The 11,068-nt window shown below is 39.9% G+C and overlaps 1 non-coding gene across 1 annotated transcript; it reads right to left on the bottom strand.

Annotated features, from left to right (window-relative positions):
• Positions 1-10,720: 10,720 nt before the first annotated feature.
• On the bottom strand, positions 10,721-10,860 carry LOC111777924. The gene has a single exon (XR_002812447.1). It is a non-coding gene; the product is annotated as a small nucleolar RNA Z247 (small nucleolar RNA).
• Positions 10,861-11,068: the final 208 nt, after the last annotated feature.

Here is an 11,068-nt window from a genome sequence, read left to right as displayed (position 1 = left end):
GTATTGTCGTTATTGAGATTGTCTTACGTAAACTCTCTCACTTTCGTTATATGAGTACAAGGTAACGTCGCTAATTAGGATAGAGAAAGTTAGGGGCGTTACAGACTCGATCTTAATCTTGAGTGAGTTACAAGGTCTAGCCTATGAGTATTATTTGCCCCATTGGGTCTAGACGGATTCAAGGATGAGCTAGCTAACCTTTTTTCTATGTCTATCTTGTGATCCTAAAGGGAATTGATTGATCTTTATTGAAGGATAAATACGGCTTTTATAGAGCCTTACAAAATAGAATAACAAACGAACCGAATCAAAACTAACTTAATCAAAAAAACAAATCAACTCCTACCAATTATCTATTTGAAAAACAAACCAACCGAACAAACGAATAAAAAAACAAATCAAGCTATTTGTAAACAAATATAAAACTACCCTATTAAAAATATAAAACTACTCCCTATTAATTAGCTATAACGTTGCAGACCAAGTCAGAAACTCCAACAAATTCCTCCCAGTAAATTGAAGTATGCTGAAAGAGCATCAGTTTACTCAAGTTGTCGAACTCCGAGCATGCCTCTGAATTTCACAAATTTATCTAGCATAATTGGTTTAGTCATTATGTATGCCACTTGATCTTCCGTTCCGCAAAACACTAACCTCACAATCCCATTAGTTAACAAATTACGCAAGTAATGATACCTGACATCNTATTTTATATAATACTCAAACCACGTGCTACCCATATTTTTAGGTAAGGGCAAGGCCCCCATGTACGACTGACGGTGGATGCTGCGAAGGCCATGGAAGTCTTACGAAGGGTTTGTAGTGTCATAGGTGTCTTGTTGGATTCTCTCGGTTATTAGTTATCTCAATTGTTCCTCTAGTTATCTGTTGATTATTTCTAGGTTAGGCTGTCGTTATTATTTTCCCCCAGGTATGAATTGCTTATAATAATAAACGTATTGTCGTTATTGAGATTGTCTTACGTAAACTCTCTCACTTTCGTTATATGAGTACAAGGTAACGTCGCTAATTAGGATAGAGAAAGTTAGGGGCGTTACAGACTCGATCTTAATCTTGAGTGAGTTACAAGGTCTAGCCTATGAGTATTATTTGCCCCATTGGGTCTAGACGGATTCAAGGATGAGCTAGCTAACCTTTTTTCTATGTCTATCTTGTGATCCTAAAGGGAATTGATTGATCTTTATTGAAGGATAAATACGGCTTTTATAGAGCCTTACAAAATAGAATAACAAACGAACCGAATCAAAACTAACTTAATCAAAAAAACAAATCAACTCCTACCAATTATCTATTTGAAAAACAAACCAACCGAACAAACGAATAAAAAAACAAATCAAGCTATTTGTAAACAAATATAAAACTACCCTATTAAAAATATAAAACTACTCCCTATTAATTAGCTATAACGTTGCAGACCAAGTCAGAAACTCCAACAAATTCCTCCCAGTAAATTGAAGTATGCTGAAAGAGCATCAGTTTACTCAAGTTGTCGAACTCCGAGCATGCCTCTGAATTTCACAAATTTATCTAGCATAATTGGTTTAGTCATTATGTATGCCACTTGATCTTCCGTTCCGCAAAACACTAACCTCACAATCCCATTAGTTAACAAATTACGCAAGTAATGATACCTGACATCAATATGTTTTGTCCTTCAATGCATAATTGAGTCTTAGATAATTTGATTGCTGAACTACTGTCACACATGATATCNTGAAAAACAAACCAACCGAACAAACGAATAAAAAAACAAATCAAGCTATTTGTAAACAAATATAAAACTACCCTATTAAAAATATAAAACTACTCCCTATTAATTAGCTATAACGTTGCAGACCAAGTCAGAAACTCCAACAAATTCCTCCCAGTAAATTGAAGTATGCTGAAAGAGCATCAGTTTACTCAAGTTGTCGAACTCCGAGCATGCCTCTGAATTTCACAAATTTATCTAGCATAATTGGTTTAGTCATTATGTATGCCACTTGATCTTCCGTTCCGCAAAACACTAACCTCACAATCCCATTAGTTAACAAATTACGCAAGTAATGATACCTGACATCAATATGTTTTGTCCTTCAATGCATAATTGAGTCTTAGATAATTTGATTGCTGAACTACTGTCACACATGATATCGATGCACTCGCTACTTAGAACACCTAGCTCCTTCAGAATTCCCTTAAGCCAAACACCATGATATGCACTTGCAGTGGCAGCTACATATTCAGCTTCTGTAGATGATAGTGTGACAATTCCCTACTTCCTTGAACTCCAACATATTGCTACTCCATTTAGAAAGAAAATATAGCATGAAGTGCTCTTCCTGTCATCAATGTCTCGCGCATAATCACTATCTATGTATCCCAAAAGATTTGCATCCTTGCTCCATTTGTAATAAACTCCAACATCTAATGTGCCTTTTAAATATCTCAGTACCCTTTTAACAATCAACATATGTTCTTCTTTGGGGTCAGCCATATAACGAGAACTCAAGCAAACCACAAACATTAAGTCAGGACGAGTTACCGTAAGGTACATTAAGCATCCTACTAGTTGTTTGTAAAATGTTGCATCGACACTGTTGCTGCCTGACTTTGACAAGAAGGTGCCAGGGACTATCGGATTCTTTACAGCATTACAATTCGACATATTGAACTTTTCTAATACTTCCTTAGCATACTTCTTTTGGCACAAATGAATTCCTCCTTCGTTTAATTCATCGCATAGAAAAGCACTTTTGATGTCAAGTTGATAGATGCACCATTCTCGTTGAGCTGCTACTGCCACTAGAATTCTGATTGTATCCCATCGAGCTACTAGTGCATAAACTTTATTGTAATCTACTCCAGCCTTCTGCGAGTATCCCTTAGCGATGAATCTCGCTTTACATTTGTCTACTTTGCCTTCTTCATTCAGTTTCGTCTTAAAGATCCACTTGACACCGATTTTCTTTGTTTGATGCGGTAATGTCACAAAGCTCCCATGTCTGATTTCTTTCAATAGCTTGAATTTCAAGTTTCATAGCCTCCTGCCACTTCTTTTCCTTTACTACTTCTTCAAAGTTCACAGATCATCATTGGAGATGTGAAAAGCAAACCCTTCTTCGACTTCTTCTTCTTCAAATAGGTGTTCACCTGTTTCATAATCGCGCATCCAAACTCGCTTTCTCCTTTGTCTTGTTTGTTGTGGCAACTTTGGTGAAGGTTCATCCATTTCTTGGTTTTCTTCTAACCTATCATTTGCTTCTTCATTTGAATCTCCTTCTCCATTAGTCTCTCCTCCTTCCGATTCTTCTGCAGTAATGTTATCAACATCTCCCCAAGCCAGCACGTCCTGCCTGCATTTTTTGTACTTGAATTCCAGTCTCATTTTGCACCTTCTTCAAATATGACATCCATGCTCACAATTATCTTGTTTGTTACTAGATCACGCAGGCGAGAGACCTTAGATTCATCACTAACTCCAAGTAGAATGCATTTGAGACTTCAATCATCAAGTTTGATTCTCTTATGTTTGGGAATATGAACATGTGCAATTGAACCAAATACTCTGAAGTATTCCACGTTTGGTTTTATGCCTGACCACTTCTCCTCAGGAACCATGTCCTTGATTGCCTTTGTGTAACTACGATTCAGAACATGAGCTGTCCATCTAGCTTATTCCGGCCACAATTTCTTCGGCATCTCTTTCTCAGATAAAAGACACCGTACCATGTTCATGATGATCTAGTTCCTTCTTTCTGCAACTCCATTTTGCTGGGGAGTGTAAGCAGCTGTTAGTTGTCGCTTGATCCCATTATCTTTGCAGAACTTGTTGAATTCATTTTACGTAAATTCTTCTCCTCGGTCAGTTCTGAGTCCATGTATGGCTGTTTTTGCTTCATTTTCAACAAGATTTTTGAAGTTTTTGAATGTTTCAAAAGCTTTTGATTTATCTGCAAGAAAATAAATCCATGTCTTGCGAGAAAAATCATCTGCAAGTACTAGCAGGTACCTTTTACCACTGTGAGAGGTTGGAGTGATGGGTCCACAAAGATCTCCATGAATCAATTCCAGTTTGTTTGATGCTCTCCATTTGCTTTTCTGTGGGAATTTTTTTGCAGTTGTTGCTTCCCAACATTGCAAATTGTGCAAAGTTTGACAGCTTTCTTTAATTTGGGTAATCCTTCCACCATTTGTTTTTGCTGCATGATTTGAATAGATTTACTATTCAAATGCCTATACCTCTTGTGCCACAGAACCTCAATCTTCTATTTTCAAACATTTGTCAACCAAGGGCTTCATCTTTGCATGAACTGAGAACATGCGATTCGCCATCATTTGTATGTTCATTATCAGGCCCCTTTGTTGATGATAGACTCTGCAGGTTCCTTCTTTGATTAAGATCACCAAGCGCTTCTCCTGTAGCAGCCCTATGCTTAGCAAATTGTTGGTGAGATTGGGGACATAGTAGACATTTGTCACAGTTTGTGTGATACCTTCAACTTCGAATATGACACAGCCTCTTCCTTCAACTGCCAATTTTGAGCTATTTCCCAACCAGACAGTGTGTTTGAAACTTTCGTCAAGCTCAACGAACCATGTTTTGTCCCCTGTCATTGATGGTGTTAATATAACACATGCGGAAGCAATTTGGATCTTAGGCACTTTTAGAACATCAATTATTGTAAATGACTAGCATGTTCATAAGTATTAAAACTTAATGAGTTTAAATACTAACCTTTTGTAGTTCAAACTCCTTTTGCCTCACGAACCGATTTCGAACCACCACTAGTGTCTTCTCCACTATTCTCCGGCCTTAGAACGGGATTGTGGAATCCGGTGAGTGACTAAACTTGGGAGGGATTTTGTATACGTGAAAGAGAGTGCTTGTGAGAGGTTTTTCATCAAGATGAAGAAGAATCCCTTCCAAGTATCATGATCACTCTATTTAAAGAGTCAAGTTTGCATGTTCATGCAAACTTGAGATCACCAAATCTTGACACTTAAAATTCCACTCAAATGTTTGAGATTATGTGGCAAGCATGCATGTTTGAGTTAACCAAATTTTGACACTCAAAATTCCACTCAAACTTGTGGGGTTTATTTGGCAAACATGCAAGTTTGGTTAAACCAAATTTTGACACCTCAAAATTCCACTAACATGATTTTTCCATTAGATGAAAGTCAACATTTTGACTTTCTTCATTTTAATTAGATGAAAGTCAACATTTTGACTTTCTTCATTTTAATTCAACAATTAATTTGAATAATGAATTTCAAATTAAAGTAACATTAAATAATTAATTAAACTATTTAATTAATATTTAATATTAATTCAAATGCCAATCCCAGTCAATTCCGACACATAATTGATTAAGATATTTAAATCTTATTTAAATATCTCAGATTCTCTCTTTTCGTTTATTTCGTAAATAAAATAAAATTGCGGTTAAATATATCGTATATATGTAACGCATATTCCCTAATTTGAATTCGAACACTTCGAACTCACTCGTCACACTGTTCTATGGTTTAGTCCGATATGAGCTAGCAGAGGGACCTAATGGACCTATAGATCATGGGCTCCAACGATTCAAGATTAACCGATTAAACTCATTAACCTGGTTAACCAACATTCGTTAACTACTAGGACACTCCACTATAGCCTAGTAGTTGCACTCCCCTCACTATAGATATATTTCTGTCCATCTGATATAACCATGATTAGTAAGTCGATCCTTCACAGGTTGTTCGTAACTAGAGCTGGGTCAATTTACCGTTTTACCCCTGAAGTTACTTCTTGTTCCTTATGTCTCACTGATCCTCTAATAAACAATTGGTTTGTGGTCCAACCAGTAAACCGAATCCCTCTCAGGCCAATGAGAGGGTGGGGCCCCTTGTTCAAGACCTGGAGTCAGTGCTTAAGGGAACTACCTTTCTTCTATCCCTAAAAGTGGGTAGGAGTGAATTCCGTCTTGCACCCCACGTCCCCAGCCATTCACCCAGTCTTACCCCTGAAATGGGAGGCCTGTTGAGTCGGCGAACTAGAGCCACTCTCACCCATGCAAATCTAAGGATAATTCCGAATAAACAGGAGTTCATGGTTAGCTCAGGATTAAAACCGAGTTACCTAGGTTATCGAATGAAAAGAAAATCAGTCTCAACAGTAAACGACTTTATAAAGTGAGAGTGGTTTTCTTCATGGTCCGATCTTATGCAATACTCATTGCATAGGACGCCCCCACTCACATGTCTCCACATGCACAATTTAGTGATCGCATTGTTTATATCATATACAAAAGTGAGCCGCATCCACAGTGTCCCCCAAAATAAGGTACTCAGCCTTATCCTTATACTATAGATCATTTTGACTATATACTTGAACTTGATCCACTCTTATGTCTCTACATATAGTTCAAGTAATCATACTATAGCCAGAGTGTTCTTAGTTTATTGGATTTAGATTAACGATCGTAAATTTCACTTTATTCAATAACAATTTTTACTGAATAAACATCAATAATAACTTTATTGAAAATAGAATATATCTTTGTTTACAAACTATGAGTTTTAGGACATAAAACCCAACAGTCATATGATTTGAGCATCCGGAATAGAGAAACCAAATGTCTTCTCTTTCAACTTTACTTTTCTTTGTGTACGCCATCAATAGCAGTTCTTCCTCCTCGTCAAATTCAGCATAATTGACAGCTTCTTTTTCTAAGTCTGGACATTCAAATTGGTAATGTCCTTGCTTTCCACATCGAAAACAGTTGATGGTCGACCGGTTCACAAAAGATCTACCTCTTCCCCGTCCTCTAGAGTAACCTCTTCCTCTTTGAAATGTCCCTCTGCCTCTACCTTGTCCATACCTTGGTACATTCTCCGCCTGTAGAACCTGCTCTTCACTCTGTTAGATTGAATGGCACGATAACCTATATGGGTCACGACCTCATGTATTTATAGATGCGTATAATGAAGATTACATTCCAAATCTATGATTTGGTAACAAACCATAAAATCATAGATTTGGTAACAAACCCTTCAAATCATAACAACTAGTAAATCTTAGACTATTTTAGTATATACAGTTATGATCTATTTTAGGTTTAACACCCCCCCTCAATCTGGACGATGTACTACTAAGTTCAGATTGCGCCTAAAATAGCTAAAAGAAGGAGCTGGTAGTGGCTTTGTCATGATATCGGCGAGCTGATCCTTGGAAGATATGAGTCGAACATCAAGCTGACGAGTCGATACTCGTTCACGAACGAAGTGATAATCAACCTCAACATGCTTCGTCCGTCGATGAAAGATTGGATTGGCGGATAGGTAGGTGGCACCAATGTTGTCACACCATAGGCTAGGCGCTCGCGCTTGCGAGATCCTGAGCTCACGCAAGAGAACTTGGATCCAAATTAATTCGGCAGTGGCATCAGCAACCGCCTTATATTCGGCTTCCGTACTAGAACGAGAAACTGTCGATTGTTTCCTCGAACTCCAAGAGATAAGATTGCCACCAAAGAAGATCACATAGCCTCCAGTGCTTCGACGATCATCAGGATTCCCAGCCCAATCAGCATCTGAAAAGGCACTCAACAAATCAGTGCTGGACTTTGTAAGACACAAACCCATATCAATAGTGTCATGTAGATAACGGAGAATTCGTTTGACTGCCGCCCAATGTATAGAAGTCGGAGAGGACATGAACTGACACACTCTGTTGACACAGAATGATATATCAGGACGTGTCAGAGACAAATATTGGAGAGCACCAACGACACTTCGATAGCGAGTAGTATCCTCAGGTGAGAGCTTTTCACCACCATTCAATAACAACTTCTCACTGGGAAGCATAGGTGTGGGCACACCTTTGGAGGTGAGCATATTGGTTCTGGCTAATAAATCTCGAATGTATTTATGTTGTGTCAGAATAAGTCCACTAGAAGTATGGCGGACCTCAATCCCAAGAAAATAACTCAAAATACCAAGATCCTTGACGGCAAAATCATCCTGAAGCTGTGTAAGAAGTTTCTCAGTAGCCGTAGAAGATGAGCTGATGATAATAATATCATCAACGTAGATGAGGATATACATCTGAATGCCCGTTTTGTTAAAAATAAAAAGAGAGACATCAGCCTTTGAAGGTGTAAAATCCAGCTGTAATAGTTTGGAGCTAAGGCGAGAAAACCAGGCACGCGGAGCTTGTTTAAGGCCATAAAGCGACTTATCCAGCTTGCAGAGATAACCAGGGTGTTGAGAATCCACAAATCCAGGGGGCTGCTTCATATAAACATCTTCATTAAGAAGGCCATGAAGAAAAGCATTTTGAATATCAATCTGCCGAATAGCCCAACCACGAGAAATAGCAAGAGATAATAAGAGCCGAATGGTAGTGGGCTTAACAACTGGACTAAAGGTATCATCATAATCAACGCCATACTGCTGTTTAAAACCTTTAGCAACCAGGCGTGCTTTGTAGCGATCAATAGAGCCATCTGGCTTTTGTTTGAGTTTGAAAACCCATTTGCAATCAATAACGTTAAGACCAGCACGAGGAGGAACTAAGTGCCATGTCTTATTTTTTTGAAGTGCCTGAAATTCATCATTCATTGCCTGACGCCAGAGGGGATGCTCCATAGCAGTAATATGTGAAGTAGGTTCAGAGGCAGAAGACCGAGCTACAAGATATGTTACTGTTCCATCTGTACGCACCTTGGGTTTCTTGATATTGTGCTTCAATCGAGTACCATACGGATGAGTAGTAGGTGCAGGATCCACATTTGAGGGGACGGCCGTATCAGCCGTTGCGAGGGGAGCAACCGATGCTACAGCAGTTGGTTGACCAGCGGCCGAGGATTCGACCGGGCATTGCGCAATATCATCTGCTGGCGGAGGAGCCGAGGCCTCAATCATTGGCGGAACAACCAACGCCGATTCGCATGGCAGCGACGCGGAGGATTGTTGCGGCAATTCCGAAGCTGATGTAGACACCAAATTTTCTGCATCCAAAGAGTTAGTAGGCCCAGACATATGCATGTGATCATTCTCCAAATTAGTACTGCTATTACCCAAATGCAAGGTGCACAAATCAGGGGCATTATGCGTCGACTGCATGATTGGGGAAGAATTAGGTGGGGCTCTCTTGAATGGAAAAACATTTTCATCAAATATGACATCTCTAGACATATAGACACGACCAGAATCGGTGTCAAGACACTTATACCCTTTATGTGAAGAACTGTAGCCTAGAAAGACACATTCCTTTGATCGAAAAGAGAGCTTTTGTTTGTTATAAGGACGAAGATGAGGCCAACAAGCACACCCAAAATTTTTTAATAAGGAGTAATTTGGTGGGGTATGAAAAAGAAGCTCTAAGGGGCATTTTTTATCGATGACACGAGTAGGAAGACGATTGATGAGATATGTGGCTGTAAGAAACGCGTCGTCCCAAAATTTAATAGGTACATGAGCATGAGCTAGAAGGGCTAGGCCAGTTTCAACAATATGACGATGCTTGCGTTCAGCAGACCCATTTTGTTGATGTGTGTGAGGGCACGAAACACGATGACCAATTCCAAGGGAACGAAAAAATGTGTTATGAATTTTCTGATATTCCCCACCCCAATCAGATTGGACCCACTTGATTTTAGTATCTAGGAGGCGCTCAACATGAGCTTGGAATTGCAAAAATATACGAGGAGCTTCTGTACGATCATGCATCAAATAGATCCACGAAAATTTACTGAAATCATCAATGAAACTAATATAATATTTAAAACCCCCAACAGATGGAGGTGCAGGGCCCCAAACATCCGAAAAAATAAGTTCCAAAGGTGACGAAGACCTATGGGAAGAACTAGTATATGGTAATCGATGACTCTTTGCTAACTGACACGCATTACAAACTGACAAAGATGACTCACTAGCACACGAAATATTATTTAGACGCAAAATGGATTTTATTACTTGAGATGAAGGATGTCCAAGACGTGCATGCCATTGGGCGTGAGTAGTAGATCTGCTCACCAAGGCGTGCTTGAGATTATCGACATCGGATGGCTTAATAGGATAAAGACCAGATTCACACCTCCCATTTAGGAGACTTTTCCTCGACTGTCGATCCTTTATAGAAAAATGCCAAGGATGGAATTCAAAGAATACGTCATTATCACGAGAAAATTTATGAACAGAAAGAAGATGTTTGGAAATTTCAGGCACATGCAAAATATTACGCAACGCAAGAGGACGAGTAGCAGTATTAATTAGAGAATGACCAGTATGCAAAACACGCAAACCTGCTCCATTGCCGACTTGAACTTGTTCACCTCCATGATAACGTTCACGCACAGCGAGACGATCCAGGTCACTGGTGATATGGTCCGTAGCGCCTGTGTCGCTGTACCAATTTGGGTCAATCTTGTAAGAGGAAGTAGCCGCCAGTGCCGTAGGAGGAGCAGAAGAAGGTTCATCTTGATAGGACTCATCCATCCTATGCCAGCAGCGGATAGCAGTATGCCCCACTTTGCCGCAGATCTGGCAGGAAGGACGAGCAGAAGGGCCACGACGATCACCAGCAGGACGAGAGGGTGCATAACCTTGAGAACGACCACGACCGCGATCCCTACGCCCACGATTCTTCTGCTGACCACCACGACTAGCATAATTGGCAGAAGATCCAAGATTTAACTGAAGTTCAGCCTGGTGTTGTAGTTGGCGAGCTTCATACGTCATTAGATGTGCAAACACATCATCAAGGGTGAGGGCTTCACTCTTGGTAGTCATTGAGGTGACGAAGGGATCATAGTCAGGGCCAAGACCAGCGAGAAGATACGCGATCACATCATCATCCTGCAAGGCAGAGCCGGCGGCGGCCAGCTCGGTGGCTAGCCCTTTGATCTTGCAAAAATAATTTGCAGCAGATTGATCTCGTTTCTTGGACGTGGCGAGCTCAACACGAATCTGAGTAGTGCGAGCACGAGTTGACGATGAAAACATCCGCTGCAGGGTATCCCACGCCTCCTTGGACGTAGTAGCGGCAACCACATCATGAAGAATCTCCTCAGAC

The sequence above is a fragment of the Cucurbita pepo genome, chromosome LG16 (assembly GCF_002806865.2).
Source record: "Cucurbita pepo subsp. pepo cultivar mu-cu-16 chromosome LG16, ASM280686v2, whole genome shotgun sequence".
Classification (NCBI taxonomy): domain Eukaryota; kingdom Viridiplantae; phylum Streptophyta; class Magnoliopsida; order Cucurbitales; family Cucurbitaceae; genus Cucurbita; species Cucurbita pepo.
The sequence above is the reverse complement of the archived record's forward strand: the minus strand, read 5'-3'. Positions and strand labels throughout refer to the sequence as shown.